We start from the raw sequence: 18,350 nt of genomic DNA, 5'->3' as shown, positions 1-18,350 counted from the left end.
TTTACCATTTTAATAAGTGTGCAGTGATATCTCATTGTTGCTTTAATTTGCAATTCCATAATGACATGTGATGCTGAGCATCTTTACATAAGCTTATTTGCCACTTGTAAACCTTCTTTGAGGAGGTGTCTGTTCAGCTCTTTTTGCCTATTTTTTGATTGGGTGTTTGTTTCTTATGGTTTTAAAGGAACATTATATTTGCTTCATTAACCATATATGTGGATACAGGTCCTTCCCTGTATATATATTTTGCCAATATTTTCTCCCAATCTGTGGCTTGTCACTTCACTCCCCTAACAGTGTCTTTCAGAGAGCAAAAAAATTTAATTTTACTAAAGTACACCTTATCAATTTTTTTCTTTAATAGATTATACTTTTGTTGTTGTATCTAAGAACTCACCACCAAGCCCAAGATCCTCTAGATTTTCTCCTATATTATCTTCTAAAAATGATAGTTTTACATTTAGATCAAGGATACATTTTGAGTGAACTTTTTTGAAAGGTATGAGTTTTGTAATACCAATATGTATTATATTTTTAGGGATAAGCTTCCAGGATTGAAACCTTAGGGTCAGAGGGCTATGTAATTTTCGTTTTCACCAATGTTCGTTTCACCAGTGTTTCACCATCCAGAATGAATGTTCAGAAAATGTATTAATATTCTACTTTGGCATTATAAAAACATGGGTGGAAAATTTTAGCCATATTCCCACTAGAAATTACTATTATCATTCTTAATCATTTTCTCAGTCTGATGAGTATGAAAGAAGATCACTGTGTTACTTGTATTTTTATTTCCTTTTAGTTGAATTTGAATGTGGGACTTGACCCCGGACCCGGGATTAAACTCTGAGCCGAAGGCAGACACTCAACCACTGAGCCACTCAGGCGTCCCTACAGTTTGTTTTTCCCCCCAAACATAGCCATTTAATTTATTTTTTTATGGACCACTTATTGACTTTATTTCCACCTGAAAGCATCAAGTATTGGCTAAAATTTATAAGGAATATTTTAACTAAAGAAATCAGAGTCATATGAATTACTAGACAACTCATTCTTAGAAGTATCCAGATATAAGAAAACCACAGAGAAACTAAGGTCACACTGCCTGGAGAATAAAATATTGGGCAGGTGGTTGGCAGGTAGAAGGAAATAAAAAGTTATTTCAAATATTTGCATGATGGCCATCTGGAAAAAGGATCACATTAATTCTGAATGGTCCGCAAATGCTAGAGCTACTTCAAAGGAGAATGATAAATAGGAAGAATTGGACTTGATATAAGGAAGAAGTGTCCTCACGGTCATGTCGGCCTCAGAATTAAATGGTTGCTTAGGACTTAGTGTTCCGTGAAATTTCAGAAGATGGTCACCATAAAGATGGAGAACTGGAGGGAAATATTATGCACACATTGCTATCATTCAGAAAACCTGAAACCAGGGCACCTGGATGGCACCATGGTTGAGCATCTGCCTTTGGCTGAGATTGTGATCCTGGGATCAAGTTCTACATCAGACTTCTCAAGGGGAGTTGCTTCTCCCTCTGCCTATGTCTCTGCCTCTTTCTCTCTCTGTGTGTCTCTCATGAATAAATAAATAAAATCCTTTGTTTTTAAAGAAAAAAGAATCTGAAATCAGCTGAGGTATTTCAGAGAAAATGAGACCTCAGTATAAACAATTTCATGAGCACAAAACTGTTGGAAGGGCTGGAGAAGTTAGAGGCAGGAAGCAGGTGTTAGCTTTCAGCTTCACTGCTACAATTACAGCCTCTTAAGATGGAGAAATGCTGCTATCCCACAGGGGGCAGTAAGATGTTGGACCTCACTGCTAACTTCCCAACTCTTCTGTAGCCGTAGGTCAGGTTAAGATCAGGAAAACTCAGATGTGAAAGTTAAATTGCATCTGTGCAAAGCCCATGTCCATCTGCTGTCTGCACTAAAGGAAGAAGAAATGGTGTCTACCTCTACTCCACCTTTGTGTAAGTGCTTTTCATTAACAGAATGTAAATGACATCCATGGGGCTGGAAACCAGAGGTCCTGAGAAAGATATTTCATAGACTTCTAGCCCCTGAAGTATAGAGTTAGAAGAATGGGGCAGAAGAATGTTGTCAGACCACATCTTGTGTAGGGTTCCAGCCTCAGTTTGGGGACAGAAGGATCATTGTACTTGATGCTACAAGGCCTGCTTAAAATTTATAGAAGTGGGATTCTATAGAACTCTATATAGCACTTTTCTTTTTCTTTTAAATTGTTTTAAGTCTTCTCTACACTGTCTCTGAAAAGCATGAGCAACACTGTCTTTCTAAATGTGATGGAAACCCACCCACTCTATCGCTCTTACAGATTTTATGCAAATTGTACTTTAAAAAGGTGTCATTTCACTGAAGATGACCATCTTTGTGACTGCTGAAAAATAAACTTATTTAATTAATTTAACAATGTATTGAAGAGTACCTTATATGAGTTGTTAGAGTAGTTTAAAAGGCCAAGGCCTGGTTCACCACTGGTGTTGTAGGCATAGCCATGTACTGCAAGTCTTCTCCTTCCCAGCTACAGAATCACCATGGCGTCCTCTGGAGAGCAAGGAAATGAGGACCAGTGGCCTTTTTGGGCTAATCACATCATGCTGTGATTTGGGCTCTCCCATTTATGCACCAAATTTCAGGACTAATTCTCAAGATCACATTGTGAAGAGTATGGAATAGACTTGGTTGAAGAAAGGAAAAACTCACAAGAAATTTATAGTGTACTTCATCGTTCATTATCCTATTAAAAGGCATGTCAGAGCCAGTGAGGAAGCCAGAGTATCCCCTCTCACGCTTCATTCAAGAGAGATTTGCCATGAGGAGTGTAGCTAGTTGACAGCCTCCTCTTTGAGGGGCTCTGGGATCTCTAGTAAGGGCATGCTGTCCTCAAGCAGCCTCCAGTCAATGACTGAAAATCATACAGGTATAGAGCCTGGCCATTTTTGCCCAGTGTGGAACTCCTCTATGGCCAAGCTATGCTGGCTTTCTCCATTGGGCTGCCAAAACTATCTCAGAGCTCCATCAGGGGATGCACGGGAATAGTTCTCCAGGTACATATATGCGAGAATCCCAGGGGACTTACCTATGAATGAAATTGCAGAATTGAAAGGAATATTTTTTACCTGGCTTCCAAAGAAAGCTCCCATTATAGGTCACCTCATTCATTCATTTGAGCACTACAATTTCAAATCTGTAGTGTGTCACAGAGTTAATTTGGACCAAACTGTACTTAGGAATTTATAGTATTTCTAAAGCAAGATGAACCTTTGAGGACTAGCCTCTCACTGCCATTCAGAAATTATAAGTGTGATAAGCAAAAGATTATTCCCCAAGCTTATAAACCAAAGGCAACTGAACTTCTGTTGAGTTTGGGAGATGATGACAGATTTTCATCTAAAGGAAGACAGGACTCCTAAAGCAGCAAGAATGGCCAATGAAACTGAAATTGCATTCTTTTGTGAAGAGGATTATAAGAACTACAAAACTCATCCCATTTAATCCTGGTGGAAACCATGTAGGCGCTTCCTTTTTGCATACTGTTAAACTCTTTATTCTACTTGTAAGTACAATGCAACTGTCTGAGGTTCTTCCTCCCTCACCTGCCCACCTTCCACTTCTCTTGATACAAGTGTCCCGTCCGTAGTGTGGTCTGAGCTTTCCCTGCTGAGCCCCCCTGCCACTTACTTTTCTCAGATGCTATCCCCAATGCATGTCTCGCCCTTGGAATTGGGTCTCAGTGTGCACTTTCTGGATGACCTAAACAAATACAGCTGTGGCATCTGCTAACACAATGTAGGCTTTGTTCCAGAGGAAATAGCCCTTCCGTCTTGTCAGCTCTTCATTTTCACATTGCTAGAGCCAGGGAAGGGGGGCAGGGAGAAAAAGAATTCTTACTGCCAAGCAGTCTGAATTTGGAATGCCAGCTGTTTATAGGAATTGTCTGAGAAGCCAGCTGCTCTGAGTCTGTGGGAAATTTGACCTCTGAGATTATAGAAGATCCTATAGAAAGCTGATCTTAGATGTAGTTTCTTCTACTAGGAGAAAGGAAGTCCTGCTCCCAAGTGGTTGCTTGGCCAGGAAAGGCAGGGTAATTCCCAAGACTATTTGGGAATAGTTCTGCTCATTGAATAATGTGCCATCAACACTGTTCATTTTACTCATACGCCATGGTGGTTCTGCAGAGCAGGAGTTAATTAGGTGATCCTGGATTCTATAGCTTTCAATCCCTAATTTACAGTAAGGATATGTACGCATTTTCCGATCTAAAAAACTCTCAATTAAAGAAAAAAAAATCCCAGCTGGAGAGACACACGGTCACATGCATACCACTCTCTATGCTCCAATTCAGAAGCAAGTTTTGCTTGTGAATCACAGCACTGTTGGGTTTTGCAAGGATTTATTTTCCTCCATTTCCCTTCAAACATGCAGCTCAAGCCTTTTCCACCCCTAACACCATATAAGTGTCCTTCTTCCCTCACCCTTGTTTTGTTCCTTCTGATGCCAGGAAGACAAAATTAGCACAATTCCTCGCTTTGAAAAGTTGATTTATTCCAAGGAGCAGAGTGGAGTTCACATATCCACATATCTATACCCCTTTGAGTCAGGAAAAGAAGAAGAAACTGAGACACAAACGAGGTAAATTGTATTAAGCAAGTTATACAGCAGCTTTTCTAGCAAGAGGATCCACTCCTTGGGTATCTAATCTGGGTACATCTGCCCCTCCCTCAAAGTCTAAGCACACAGCTGCAAACAGGAGACAGAGAGGCATGGCGGCACGTAGCACAGCAGAGGTCACAGGATCAGCTAAGGGCTCCTTTGGCTCATAATACGTAGAAGGCAGCTAGACATTTCTTTGGTCCAGTGCTTCCACTCACAGATGAGGAACCAGAGGAAACTCTGAAACCTCCTCAGAGCTTACAACCAGTTGTAACCCACCAGAAATGTGATCCAGTTCCCTGACCCCAAATCCAGGGCTCCTCCTGGATTGCCTGATTGCTCCTTTGTCATTTAAGGTTTTTCTGCCTCACTTTCTCCAATTACTTTTGTGTAACTCTCACCAAGGATAGATGTAAACAAGGTGGCCCACATTTCCTCTTGACTCACAGCAAAGGTATATGATATGGTCTGCAGATATCACATGGATTGTCAACAGCACCGTCATCTTCCCCTGTGGGCCCATTTCTTATATATTTACTCCCTACCTTGCCTTCTTCTGTCTAGCAGGCCCACTAAAATCCACATGTATTGCTTTCTCCAGAGAGGAGAGAAGCCCATTTACAAAGTTGATGAGGGCATTGCAATCTTCACTCTTGATGAGCAAGAACAGGTAATGGTAGGCAACTACGCCTCAAAGTGCTGAATCGCTTCCTCTGTTATTACCTGTGGTCATTTGCATCATTGACCCCAAATATCTTAGCTCTTTCTGAATCCACACCCTTTTCCACATGTAGCAGCTTTGTTTTGCCACCTTAGCTTAGCTGGAACTACATTCCCCAAAATGTTCTTCTCTGTCTGGTCCCGGATTGAGTTTGCCAGAAGAAAAATTCTGTGAGTTTTAGAAAAGGGAAGGAAAGCAGCAGCCACTTATTTTATGCTCTGAAGGTGGGTGTGGGTTGGCACTGTGGCAGCTCCTGCATGTTCTCACTGACCTGCCCAATCCCCAAGTTGACATGGAGCGGCGACCACCCCACAGCCCCTCCAGCTCCTGCTACCAATCCTCCTTCCCCTTCCACAGCTCTTGAGCCTCGGATGCATGCAGCTGGCCACACCAGCTGGGGTGGCAGCTTCTCCTCAAGCCCCCAGAGTCTGCATATTTGAAGACAGAGCCTATGTCCGGAAAGATTCCTATCACCTGTGCTGTATACTTCAGCTACTCTCTCAGTGACTAAATCACTGCAGAAAGGCAATATTTCTACTCAGCGATGGCAACTGAGGCTGTAGTAGCCAAGAAGAAACACATTTTATGCATCTGTAGACCATTTTAGGAGGAGACCAGAAAGATAAAATGTTCAGTGATTGGGGGGTGGGGGCTGTTTGTTCTGTTCAGCTGAATTATCATTATTGTCATCATTATTTCTGTTTCATTTCAAGTCTGTCAACTCTTATATGGAACAGTGACAGGATTTCTATTCTTATCCGTGGCTTCTGTTTTACCCCAACTGTAAATTTTTCTGTTGAATGTATGATCTAAAAAAGCAACAGAATTCTCAAGTTGTATTTCCCTATGTTCTTAGGACCGTTTTAGATCTGAAAGGAACTTCCTGAGTCTTATAATTCATAAAATGAGCTTAATACTTTACTGGGCCCAAATGTGTGTTACTGACCTCATTTTAGGCTAACAATAGCAACACACACTTATACATGCTTGCCACCTGCCTAGCATGATTTTGAACATATGATATAAATGCATCCACTTCCTAGGACAAAGTCACATAAGCAGGATATTATAAGTTTGCCCATTTTGTGGATGGGGAAATGGAGGCAGAGAGATTAAGTAACCTTCCCAAGGCTACGCAGTCTGTGGCACAGGAGAAGGTCAATCTGGCTCCAGGTTCCAGGTGCTTCGCCTCCAAATTCCACCCCCTCTTCTGTGTGCTCCACTGCTCCATGAAGCAGGGAATCTCTACAGACAGAACATATTGATGTTTAATACAAATCCCCCCAAACGAAACATTCCTCAAAATAATTCCTTTATTCTTCTGAACCCTTAGCCTTGAGCGATGCGCTCTGTTGTATTTAAGCACAGTTTCCATTTAATAAATGTCCTTTCTTTATTGACAAGGAATTTCATTAATTTGGTCATCTCTCGTGCCTGACGGAAATGATTATCCAGTCAGGAAATTAGAGTGAAGTGGGTTATTACTTGGGCAGCAAACAGAGCAGGAAAGAAAAAGAAAAGGGAGCTAGCTAAGTGTACAAGAGGAGCCAGGAGAGGGAAGCGAGGAAGCGAAGAATCCTGGTGCAAGCAGTTTTCTCTGTGATGCTCTCCTCCCTGTGGTCAATTCCCAGAGGGCCCAGGGAGCGACTGCTGCTAGGCTGACAACAGGGAGATCCCCCAGGGAACTGCAAGTTCCCCCTACCCCATGACATCCCATCGGGGAGCAATGAGACAGCAGCAGCAGCCGGGGATGGGGGCGAGGTGAAGTAGTGTGTCCTGTGTGTTTTAACTTCAGGCTCCAGGAAACTTCCCTTTGCTCTAGTTCCTCCTGGGGAGCCAAAGAGAAGGAGCAAATGAAAAGCCTTCCTTCAAACAAGCCCAGGAAGAAAGCCGACTCATCCTTAGGGGGTCCCTGGGGGCAGCCGCAGTCCCCAGAAGCAGAGCATTTCTCCTGGTTACTTGGTGAGTTTCTATGAAACTATTTGACATGGAAAGACTTTGACTCAAGGTCTCTCCAGCTGGAGAAGAGTGTTTCCTCCTCTGGTCACAGGGGCCAGCTGATTTCTGCCCTGCCATTTGAGACCGTTCCCATCAGCTGTGCCCTGGCTTTGTCCACAGCCCCTCCCTGGCACTCGCATCCCCTTTGTGCCCCAGGTAGCTGATGCAGTTGCTTGGCTGGCTCAGCAGCTAAAGCTCAGTATTTAAAGATGTACACTTGAATGGCCTCCTAGCTGGCCTCCCCGTATTTCTTCCCTCCTCTCCCATCATCGGTCCAGCAACCAGAGTGTCTTTTTTAAAAACATGAATGCAATGATGCCATCCATTATCCTTGCTGAAAACTCTTTTAAGATTCTGGGCAAAATAATTCACATGGCCCATAAGGAGGTACAAGGAAAGGTCCTTGCCTACCACTCCACTCTTGTTACTCACTAGTCTCCCTATTCTTCTCTGTCTTCCTGTCACACCAGCCCATTTCCCCCAAGACAGCATGCTGCCTCTCACCCAAGGACCTTTGCACCTGCTGCATTGTTAGCCTAGAACTTGCTCCATTCACAGCTCATTTTTACTTAGCTTTTAGGTTTCTAAGCTCAGTAGTCTCCACCTGTGCCTTCCTATTCTCTGCCCCAGGGGGCTCATCTATATGGACTACATTAATGGGTTTTTTTTTTTCTTCTTCTTCTTCTTCTTCTTTTTTTTTTTTTTTGCCTTCTGGCCTCTGGAAGGCCCTTGAAGGGAGAGAAGAGAGTGAAGATAGGGCATTAATTTTCTTGGATCATTCTTTGTGAAGGTCAATTCTTTGCAACTGCCAAGGATACAGTATTGGTCAGCTGTTGCTGTGTAGTGACCCCAAACTCTCAATGGCATACAACAATAGCAACCATTTCTCAAATATCCTCAGAAGGGGTGGGGTGGGGGGCGGCTCCTGCTCAAGGCTGCTGTAGTAGTTCTTGGTTTTCTGTAACTTTATGTTTTGGCATCTTCAAAGCATGAACCAAACCAATGGCTAAAGTTTTTACACCTATATGACCCCTGTGTTATTTGCAGGTTGCATAGATATCATATCACAAACCCTCCAACCACAAATCCCCATATCTGTGTTTTGCTTCTGCCCAATTAGGGTATGTCCTCACCTAACAACTCCTCACAGCTGTAGTAATAAAGGCTCTCACCTCTGCTCACTCCCTCTGCCTACTGACTGACATGTGGCCTTGCATGACCCAGCATACCCCCTTCTCATAGCAGCTGTAAGTAATACATTCTTCTTTTATTTTTTTTTAAGTTTTGATTTATTTAAGTAATCTCTATACCCAACATGGAGCTCGAACTCACAACCCTGCGATTGAGAGTCCCATGCTTGATCGACTGTACCAGCCAGGCTCCCCAATAAACTTTTCTTTTAATGGCATTGACCTCTCCATGTTGTCACTCAGTCATACCTACAAATTAAATCCCAGGTAATTTAAAAACAGCTGTGCTCAGCTGGGTAGCTAGAGAGAAAGCCCAATCACTTATGTACTTTTGATGATTTACTTGTCTTTCTTCCCTACTACGCTGTTAGTTCCATGTTTGTTTTGCTCACCTTTACATTCTTATCACCTAATAAAGTGCCCAGCATGTTGTAAATCCTTGATAAATATTTATTGAATGAATGGATAAAATAGGCAGTCTGTATTCAATGCAGCCTTGTGCCCTAACAAAACGGGGCGGTTGGAGCTATAAGAGAGGCCGTTCTATTCTTTAGATGGAAGAAGAATTTTGAAAGGACATTGATTTCCCGTGAAGGCAGAGGTGACTGTGAACTGTCACTACATAAAAGTGACAATTTCTTGCTAAAACTAGCCAACTGAATGTGTACAAAACAGCCCTAACACCATCAAAGTCTGACCCAGGCAGTGGTGACCAAGGCTTCAAAGATGCCTGGGATGCTTTGCGATGCTCAATAGATTCTCACTGATTAACTGGGAAGTGGATTTGGAATGAAATGAGCAGGAGACTTTCTATTTGTTTGACCTCTTTGAGCCCTGGCATTCTTCTCTATAAAATGGGATCACATTACCTGCCTTTAGGGCTGCTGTGACAACAAAAAGACAATGCACATACCATGATTCACGTGCATTATTGGCTGTTTGGTGGTGGCTATGGTAGTGTTTGTAGTTGTTATTGCTCACAGCTGTGAGTGAGGACAATATGAAATGAAACATTTCATTGTTCTGCTTGTATGAACTCTCTTCAGAGCACATAGATGGTTTGTGCATGAAGAAGGAGGAAGGCGTGAGATGATTTGGGTGGGCACAGGCTGTGCCCTCTCATCCCTCCACCTTTGGTGGCCTCCAGTGCTGACAGAAGAGTAGGATTTGGGGCAGAAGAAAAAGAACTAGAGGAGGAGGAAGAGCCCAAGAGCCATTTCAGGGTACTTGGGCTAGGAGAGGCAGTGGGGCATATCAATCAAGGTCACATTTTGTGTCTTGTGTCTTCTAGACCTGGGTTTAAATCTCAGCTCGACTATGTTCTAGCTACATAACCCAGACACTGTACTTAATCTGTTTGAGCCTTATTCATGTATAATCAGGCCTCTGTAATATTCCCCTCACTGAATTATGGTATTAATTTAAATAATGTGTAAGGTTCCCAGCACAAGTAAAGTCTATTGCAATGTAGTAGTCACCACTCATGCTTCAAGGAAGAGCTCAGAGAAATAATGGAGTTTAAAATAGGTGGAGAGGGGTGCCTCGGTGGCTCAGTCGGTTAAGTGTCTGCTCAGGTCATGATCCCAGGGTCCTGGGATTGAACCCTGCATCAGGCTCTCTGCTCAGCGGGGAGTCTGCTTCTCCCTCTCTCTGCCTGCTGCTCCCCCTGCTTATGCTCTCTCTTTCTCTCTCAAAGAAATAAATAAAATCTTTTAAAAATAATAAAATAGGTGGGACTCAGCCAAATTGTACCTACCCTCCTATCCCCCATGCCCACCCAACAAAATCTAGCTTTCGTATAAAACTCATCTATATACAGAAAACTAAAAATTACCAGCAAAGGATGGCTGCAGAGGAACTTTGAATCACACCAAACACCTTCAGCCAGGTTCCTAAAATTAATGCCTCAGAGTTGTATGGTCTGCTGTCCCACATCATCACCTGGGATTTCTCAGGCATGACCAGGTGAGCTGCTACGTAGTCCATCACTGTTTTGCGTGGACCGAAATGGGACCTCTTTCACTTTCAGGCATGATCCTCTCCCCTCCTCTCCCTTAGCCACCTAATCACTCCAGACTTTGTTCTGTTCTCTGTATCTGTGAATATCCTCTGTAAGCCTTCACCAGTGACAGGAATGTATGAGTCGAAACTAGTTTGTTCAGAGAAAAAACTTCTCTGAACAATTCACATGACAGTTCATCAACCATCTGGTACAACTTTTCAAGTAGGTTCAGCAGTTTTGAGGCCTTGCATTCATTTCTTGTTGCCGCTATAACAAATTACCACAACTTTAGTGGCTTTAGATGACACAAATTTATTCTCTTACCATTATTGAGTTCAGAGGTTCGAAATGAGTCTTCCAAGGCTAAAATCAAGGTGTTAAGAGGACTGGTTCACTCTGGAGGGTCTAGAAGAGAATCCATTCCTTGCTTCTTGCAGTTTCTGGTGGCTGGGGGCGTCCCTTGGCTTGTGGCCCCATTACACTGCTTCTGCTGCCGCATTGCCTGTTCGTCTTCTGTGTTAAAATCTCCCTCTGCCTCCTTCTTTTAGGGACATATTTTTAAATTCATTAATCTATTTATTTTAGTAATGTCTGCCCCCCAACATTGTGCTTGAACCCACAATCTGGGGATCTAGAGTCAGGCTTTTCCAACTGAGCCAGTCGGGCACCCTTATAAAGACATTCTGATTACCTTTCTGGCCCATCTGGATAATCCATGATAATGGATTTAAGGTATTTCACTTAGTCACATTGGCAAAGCCCCTTTTGCCATGGGAGGTATCATTTGCAGGTTCTAGGGATTACAATGTGTATATCTTGGTTGGAGGAGGAAGGGCATTATTAAAGCTCATCTCACACACAAGCTGAGGTAATAAACTCACTCCTTCAATTTCAAAGAATGGTTAGTAACTGTACTCTTCCAATTTCCAAACTTCACAGAGTTTCATGCACCCCTCAGTTATTGAAGAGGAGAAAGAAGAAGCAAGGAATCCAGGAGAAAGAAAAATCACACAACTCTCGAAAAACAAACAAACAAATTCTGAACTATTAGTGACCAGAGCTGACGTTTGGATATCTTTCTCAAAAGAAAACAGAGTTTGCTTCCCTCTCTGGTAGAGTAACTGTTATAAAGGTATGTATACACATGATCACACACCTGGATAACTCATATACACAGTGCTTTTGAGGAGGTACCCTGCTCTCCTTGTTATTCACACAGCGCTCTCCTGCCACCCCACAAAGAGGTAGACTCAACTACATCAAGTCATTTCTTTCCCTAGAGATACAATGCCACACTTCTCACTGAGAGCCGCCACTGTCCCTCTGCTTCAATTATGAATGCTCAAGGATAATCCCAGAGTATGTAGCTCCGTTAGTTCCATTTAGCCATAGCGTAATGAGAGGAAGGAGAGAGCACACAGTTCCCCATCTGAACCATTTCAAACAATTTGAAATAGTCCCCTGGAATTAGGTGAACCAAAAGAGGTTATTAACCAAAAAAGCATTCAAGAAAAAGCATTCAATTTCGAAGGGGAAATTGTGCAATATATGTAGGACCTCGTACATGCCTTTGTGTGTCTAGAAAGTAAGGAAGATGACATTTTCAAGAGAGAAACATGACTTGCAACTAATAAAACAAGATTCTGTGTAGACAGCAGTCTCATTGTATGCATATTTAACATACATGATTTCAAATGTAAACAGAGAACGTGAAAGTGTTGAAAATGTCACCCTTCTTTTAAATGTGTCATTGGATGGGTTCCCACTAGGCACACCCTGAGACAAGGATTGGATGCATGTAATTTATTTAGAAGGTGATCCCAGAAAGCATTGGTTTTGGAGTGGGGAAGTAAGAAAGGCAAGAAAAGGAAACTAATATAAGATGCATTACTCAGCAGAATATTGCTGTGAGCTAATGGAACTCAATCCCCTGGGGTTCCTCTGGGAGACTGGGTACAGACATTTCAGTGTCTCATCCAAAGGAAGAAGCAGTTGGGATATTTATCTTCCAACCTTGGTCCATAATTGGTAGGGGGCTGCTAGGAAGGCATGAAATCTTCAGGACTTCCAGCCTCCTCCAGTACAGGCTGAGCTTGCTCCACCACCAGAGAAAGCCCTCAGGTGGAGAGTTCCAAGTATCTGCATAAAAAGTGATCCATGGGCACAGAAATTATGAGTGAAGGACTTGTGAACTCTGAGTATGCAGACAGCGGCTGCCCCAAAGTTAGTGAGAGATAGTAGATGAGAATTAGCTATTTTCTCAGCTCTCTTCTTGGGGAAAGCCACTTACATATGTTTAAGATATATATTTTTCATAACGCAAAACATCTACTTTACTGCTCAACTGAACAACCACAAACTGTCTTAGCATTTGGCGAGAACTTTCAGGCCCAAACATTTAAGAAAGCCTTGGCACCAGGGGCACCTTGGTGGCTCAGTCAGTTGAGCATCCAACTTGTGATTCCAGATCAGGTCATGATCTTATGGGTCATAGGATCAAGCCCCAAGATGGGCTCTGTGCTCAACAGGGAGTCTGCTTGAAATTCCCTCCCTCTGCCTCTCCATCTGCACGTACACGCGTGCTCTCTCTCCCTCTCAAATAAATAAATAAATCTTTTTTAAAAAGAAAGAAAAGAAGAGAATAAAAGAATGCCTTGGCAGTCTCGTCAGCTTCCCTCTGCCAAGAAATCTGGTGAAAAGAAGAAAGCCAGGTAGGGGGTGGTTAGCAGATGATAGGAAATGTTGTTTTAAATAGACAGATGTGAGCCTTCAATTGTGTTACTCTGTAGAGCCGCAGAAAGGGCGTAGTTTTTAAAAGTTTTTAAAGAAAGAATCTCATAATTAATATTACTAGCAATTCGATATTTAAGTTTTTATCTTCATAATCCTTTCCTTTTACCCTTGTGGGAATTCTAGGAGAACATAGTTCTGGCTCATTGTGGGCACACGATGCATTTCAATTCTTGCTTTCAAAATTTGGAGGTGCTGGATAAACTAACATCATCAGTATGATGTCTTGTATCCTAAAAATCAAAGCAAAGCTGGTTTAGACACCTGACATATTTCTTCCAAAATGCTCCCAAGGTGGAATCAATCCTTTAACTACCTTTGCCCCAAGAAACACTTCCTAAATCTGGGACTGGATTTTGGAGTACAAGGACACCCTCAACCAAGGATCAGTTGAAAGGGGTGCTGCTTCCCATGCAGCATGACTAGTGTATTCTAAAGGCACTTGATGTGAAACTACCTGTATATAGCATCTACTGAGAAGTCTGAACTTGACTGGATACAAGTGTGAAGCTGTATGATTTTTTTTTTTAGCCATTCTCTTTGGCCATTCTCTGTTGAATCTTCCTGTTGTTTATTCCAGGCAGATTCTATACTTTTCCATTGTTTGGGAAAATAGGCCAATCTACTATAAATCCCCAATCAAGTGTTCAATTTAGGGAAAGGAAAAAAAAAAAAAGGAGTAGATTGAACTGTGGAGGAAGGGCAGTTGTAATAGAACCATCTTGTCCCAGCCCCCTTACCAGCCTCCTGAGTTCTTTTTGTCCAGCACTAAGAAGGACCCTAAAGGAGGAGGAAAACCAGGAAGAGATTTGAATCAGTGTGGGTGAGATGAGGGAGGCTCACTCCTGCCTGAAGACTGCCAAATGGCCTGGTGCTGAAAGTTAAGCCATCCTTCAGTTCTGCTCTTGCCCAATCCTTCTCCTCAAAATCCCAAATCTCAATTGTAATCTCCTCCAGAGACTCTAGACTTGGGTGTTTTCTAGGCACCTAGACGAATAGCAGAGCAAACCCCTTGGATTTCCTTTATCTATGCACCTCATTCTGATTAATCCATTTTTGTCACCCTGCAGTTGCATTGCCAGGACATAGGAGCTCAAAAGCACTGAATCATTATTTTCTTCTTCTAGCTTGTTCAAAGTCTCTTTCCTACAGCCAGTACACATAGCCTCTTACTACTAGGGTATTCTTGCCTAGCCAATATTCCTTGGCATGAGTTGCAGAAAAATAACTCAGCCGTGCTCATGGCCAACTCATTTCTCCTTGTCACATCAAAAGTAGAGGTGCAGGACATTCGGTGGCCCTCTCTTCACCCTGCAACCTCTAATTCTCTTTGCCACCTCCTCAAAAAGACTCAGGACAGTAAAATCAGCAAATGTGCTACAGATAGACTTCCAACTGCACACCATCCTACTAAAGTGCCCTGTGGGCATGAGAACACACAACAGCAGTTGTGTGATGAGGCCAGTGACTCATGACTTCAACAACTCTCTCTCTCCCTGTCCTAATTTCCTGCTTACATAGAATTCACAAGAAAACATAGATGGAGAAGATGGCTGAGGATAGGGTTCAGAGCAGCAGAATAACTTCAGATTTCTTTTTAAAATTTGCATATAGTTAAGTTCAATTTTTCAAGGAACATACAGTTCTATGCATTTCGACAAATACCTAGACTTGTATAACCATCACAACACTCAGGTATAGGACAGCATCATCACCTCCAAATATTCCTCCGTGCTTCCCCCCTATACTCAAGCCCTCCCCTCCCTTAAGGCCTAGCAACTACTAATTTGCTCTCTGATCCTGTAGTTGTATCCTAGAATATCATATAAATGAGATTGTATGTAGCCTTTTGTCAGGCTCCTTACACTTAGCATAACACATTCAAGATTCATCCATGCTGGTGCTTGTTTCAGTATATTGCTCCTCTGCACTGCTGGGTAGTACTCTGTTACATGATTATACCACAATTGTTTACCCAGGCACCAGCTGAAAGGCATCTTTTCCAATTTTTGTGAATTATGAATAAAACAGCTATGATCACTCATTTACAGATTTGGGGGAGGAGATAGCTAGGTCAAATGTCAACTACAAGTTTAACTTACAAGAAACTTCCTACTTTCTAAAGTGGCTGCACCATTTTTCATTCCTACCAGCAATGTGTGAGAATTTCAGGTGTTCTGCAACCTTACCAGCACTTGATACTCAATCATATTATCTTCTTTTTTTTTTTAATTTTAGAAATTTGAATAAATGTATAGTGGTATCTGGTGATTTTCATTTTCATTTCTTTAATTACAAGTGATGTTAAGATCTTTTCATGTGTGCTGTGGTCTTGCATATAATTGAGGGAATAATCAAGTTCAAGTCCTTCAGTGTAACCTCTCAGTGTTTTGCATAGATTTGTCTATTTTTCATCTTAGTTCCATTAGTTTTTGCCTCGTATTTTGAAGCTCCAGTTTTAAGGAAGTACATATTTAGGATTGCTTCTTTTTAGTCAACTTACCATTTTTTAAAAGATTTTATTTATTTGTTTGTTTGTTTATTTATTTATTCATTCATTCATTCATTCATTCATTCATGAGAGACACAGGCAGAGGAAGAAGCAGGTTCCCTGCTGGGAGCTGGATGTGGGACTTGATCCCAGGACCCCAGCATCACGACCTGAGCCAAAGGCAGATGTTCAACCACTGAGCCACCCAGGCATTCCTCAACTTACCATTTTATCATCATATGATGTTTTTCTTTATCCCTAGTAATTTTTCTGGTTGTGAAGTCTATGATGTTTGAAATTAATATAGTCAGTCCAGGTTTCTTGTCATTAATGTTTGCATAGTACATTTTCCCCCATGATTTACTGCTAACATACTTATATCATATTTAAAGTAGGATAATAATAGATAGCTAAAAGCTGGTCTTCAATTTTTGTTGGCATTTTGCTCGTCCAATCTGACAATTATTGTTAATGTGCTTAGACCATTTATGGTTAATGTAATTATAGATATGCTATTGATCCATAGTTATTCAAACACTGTTATAGTTTTCTTTGAGTTTTTTCCTGTTTGGTGCTAACTGACCTTCTTGATACTGTAAGTTCATGTCTTTCATCTAATTTGGCTATTTTCAGACAATATTTCTTCAAATTTTTTTTTCTGCAAGTCTCATTCATCTATTTTTCTGGTACTTCAGTAATGTGAATGGTAGATCATTTGATGTTCCTCCACAGGAGCCTGAGGCTCTGTTGATTTTTCTAAAATATTTTGTCTGTTATCCCAATGTGATAATTTCTATTGATACACCTTTAAGCTCATTGGCTCTTTCATGTCACTTCCATTCTGCTATGGATCTCATCCAGTGAATTTTTTCATTTCAAATACTGTATTTTCCATTTCTCAACTTTACATTTGCTTCTTTTGATGGTTTCTTATTTTGTGCTATCTTTTTTCTTTCCATTCATTTTAAGAGTGCTTAACTTTACCTCATTGATTATGGTTATAATAACAGTTTTAAAATCTAACTGATAATTCTACTTTCCAGTTAATTCTATGTTTGACATCTGATTTTCCTTTTTCTTTAAAATTTGGCAAATCTTTCTGACTCATTTTTGTTGAGGAATTTTGGGTTGGACTATACGTGGACATTTAGAATGTTATGTTTAAGACTATGGGCCCTATTCATATTTTCAGGAGACAGTGGAAGGAGCATATTCCTGCTGTTATAGCAAGCAGTCAACTCAGGTTCAGATTGCAGGTCCTTCCTCACATTCTGTGTTTGGTGGTTTCAATGTCAGTTGAGTTTTCAAAGCCTTCATTGTATTGTTTGGGTCAGACTCACTCATGTGTCATCAGGGGTTGATCTGGGACTTAAGAGATTTATATTGTCATTCAGGACTCAGAGACTTTGCTTTGTTTCTCTGGGTCTATTCCACCCATGTACCTACTTCCTAGGAGGAACCAAGAACTTATGTCAGTTTATACACAGAATTAGGGTATTGTCTTCCTTAGCAGTCTCCTGCCAGGAATTTCCCACATTCTGTCTCCAAGGGGCATCCTTTGGGCCTGGAAAACATGTTTAATCTCTGTATATTTTATAATGTATAATTAATAACATCCCCAAAGAGTAAATATTTCTGGTGGTTTCCTGGCCCCTAGCCCCACATTTCTCCTCTTCTCCACAGTACTGACCATCTCAACAGAGTGTGACCAAAAGAGGAGGATATAAGTATAAATGGCAACTTCCAGAGGAGAAAAAAAATGTTATTTTACCATGACTAATGACAGAGAATGTTTCCTAGACCATAAACACTATATACAAATTTATTTGTGACACAGTGATTGTCTCCACCTGCCTGAGGCCCTCAGAAACATTCTATTAGAGGCAACTGGGCAAGATTTGTGAATAAATTTGAATTATCATTGGAGAAGTCTGCTCATGGTCAGCTAAAACCAGGAGCATAAATATCTTATACATTGTTTGCAATCTCCTGTTTTGTTTAATACGATAAAACAAGTACTGGACCTCTAAATTTGTAAATAATGTGGGTAAAATAAATTCACATACTACAAACAAAATGACCAGATCTTTGAAGTTCTATAGAATGAAAATGACTTTTTATTGAATGTCATTGTGGATTTTTCTAAAATGTTGATTTTTTCCCCCAGCACCCAATTCCACATTCTATTGTACTGTGACCTGAGATAGAACTCTCTTAGACAACATTGATATTTGTGATATGGGATATTACCCTTAACATTGATGAGCTTTGGGTTAACAGCAGAGAGCCTGCTAAGAAATTTGAGAAGTAATGGTCTCTGCTTAAATCCAAGAGCACTGAAAGGCCACTGGACTCTCTTCAGAGTTCCTAGACACAGAAACCCTCCTATAAATGAATATTTGTATCAGTGACCTAGCATAGACATTTATTCACTGTAAAGGGAAAGGAAGAAAATTCAAGGCCATGGCAGGAAATGCTT

The 18,350-nt window shown here is 41.3% G+C and overlaps 1 long non-coding RNA gene across 8 annotated transcripts in view; it reads left to right on the top strand.

The window, feature by feature from the left end:
- Positions 1–18,350, top strand: part of LOC112668666 (uncharacterized) — a 62,777-nt gene that overhangs the window by 26,129 nt on the left and 18,298 nt on the right. For 6 of the 8 annotated variants that reach the window (XR_003141780.3, XR_007405190.1, XR_007405193.1 and 3 more), the window contains 2 exons: positions 11,530–11,722; positions 17,555–17,911. This is a non-coding gene — a long non-coding RNA (uncharacterized LOC112668666). Of the gene's footprint in view, positions 1–11,529; positions 11,723–17,554; positions 17,912–18,350 lie in introns of those variants that run through there. The other 2 variants (XR_007405187.1, XR_007405188.1) reach the window with 1 other exon arrangement.

Source organism: Canis lupus, chromosome 23 (genome assembly GCF_003254725.2).
Source record: "Canis lupus dingo isolate Sandy chromosome 23, ASM325472v2, whole genome shotgun sequence".
In the NCBI taxonomy this organism is placed as follows: Eukaryota; Metazoa; Chordata; class Mammalia; order Carnivora; family Canidae; genus Canis; species Canis lupus.
This window is presented reverse-complemented; position numbering and strand designations above follow the sequence as displayed.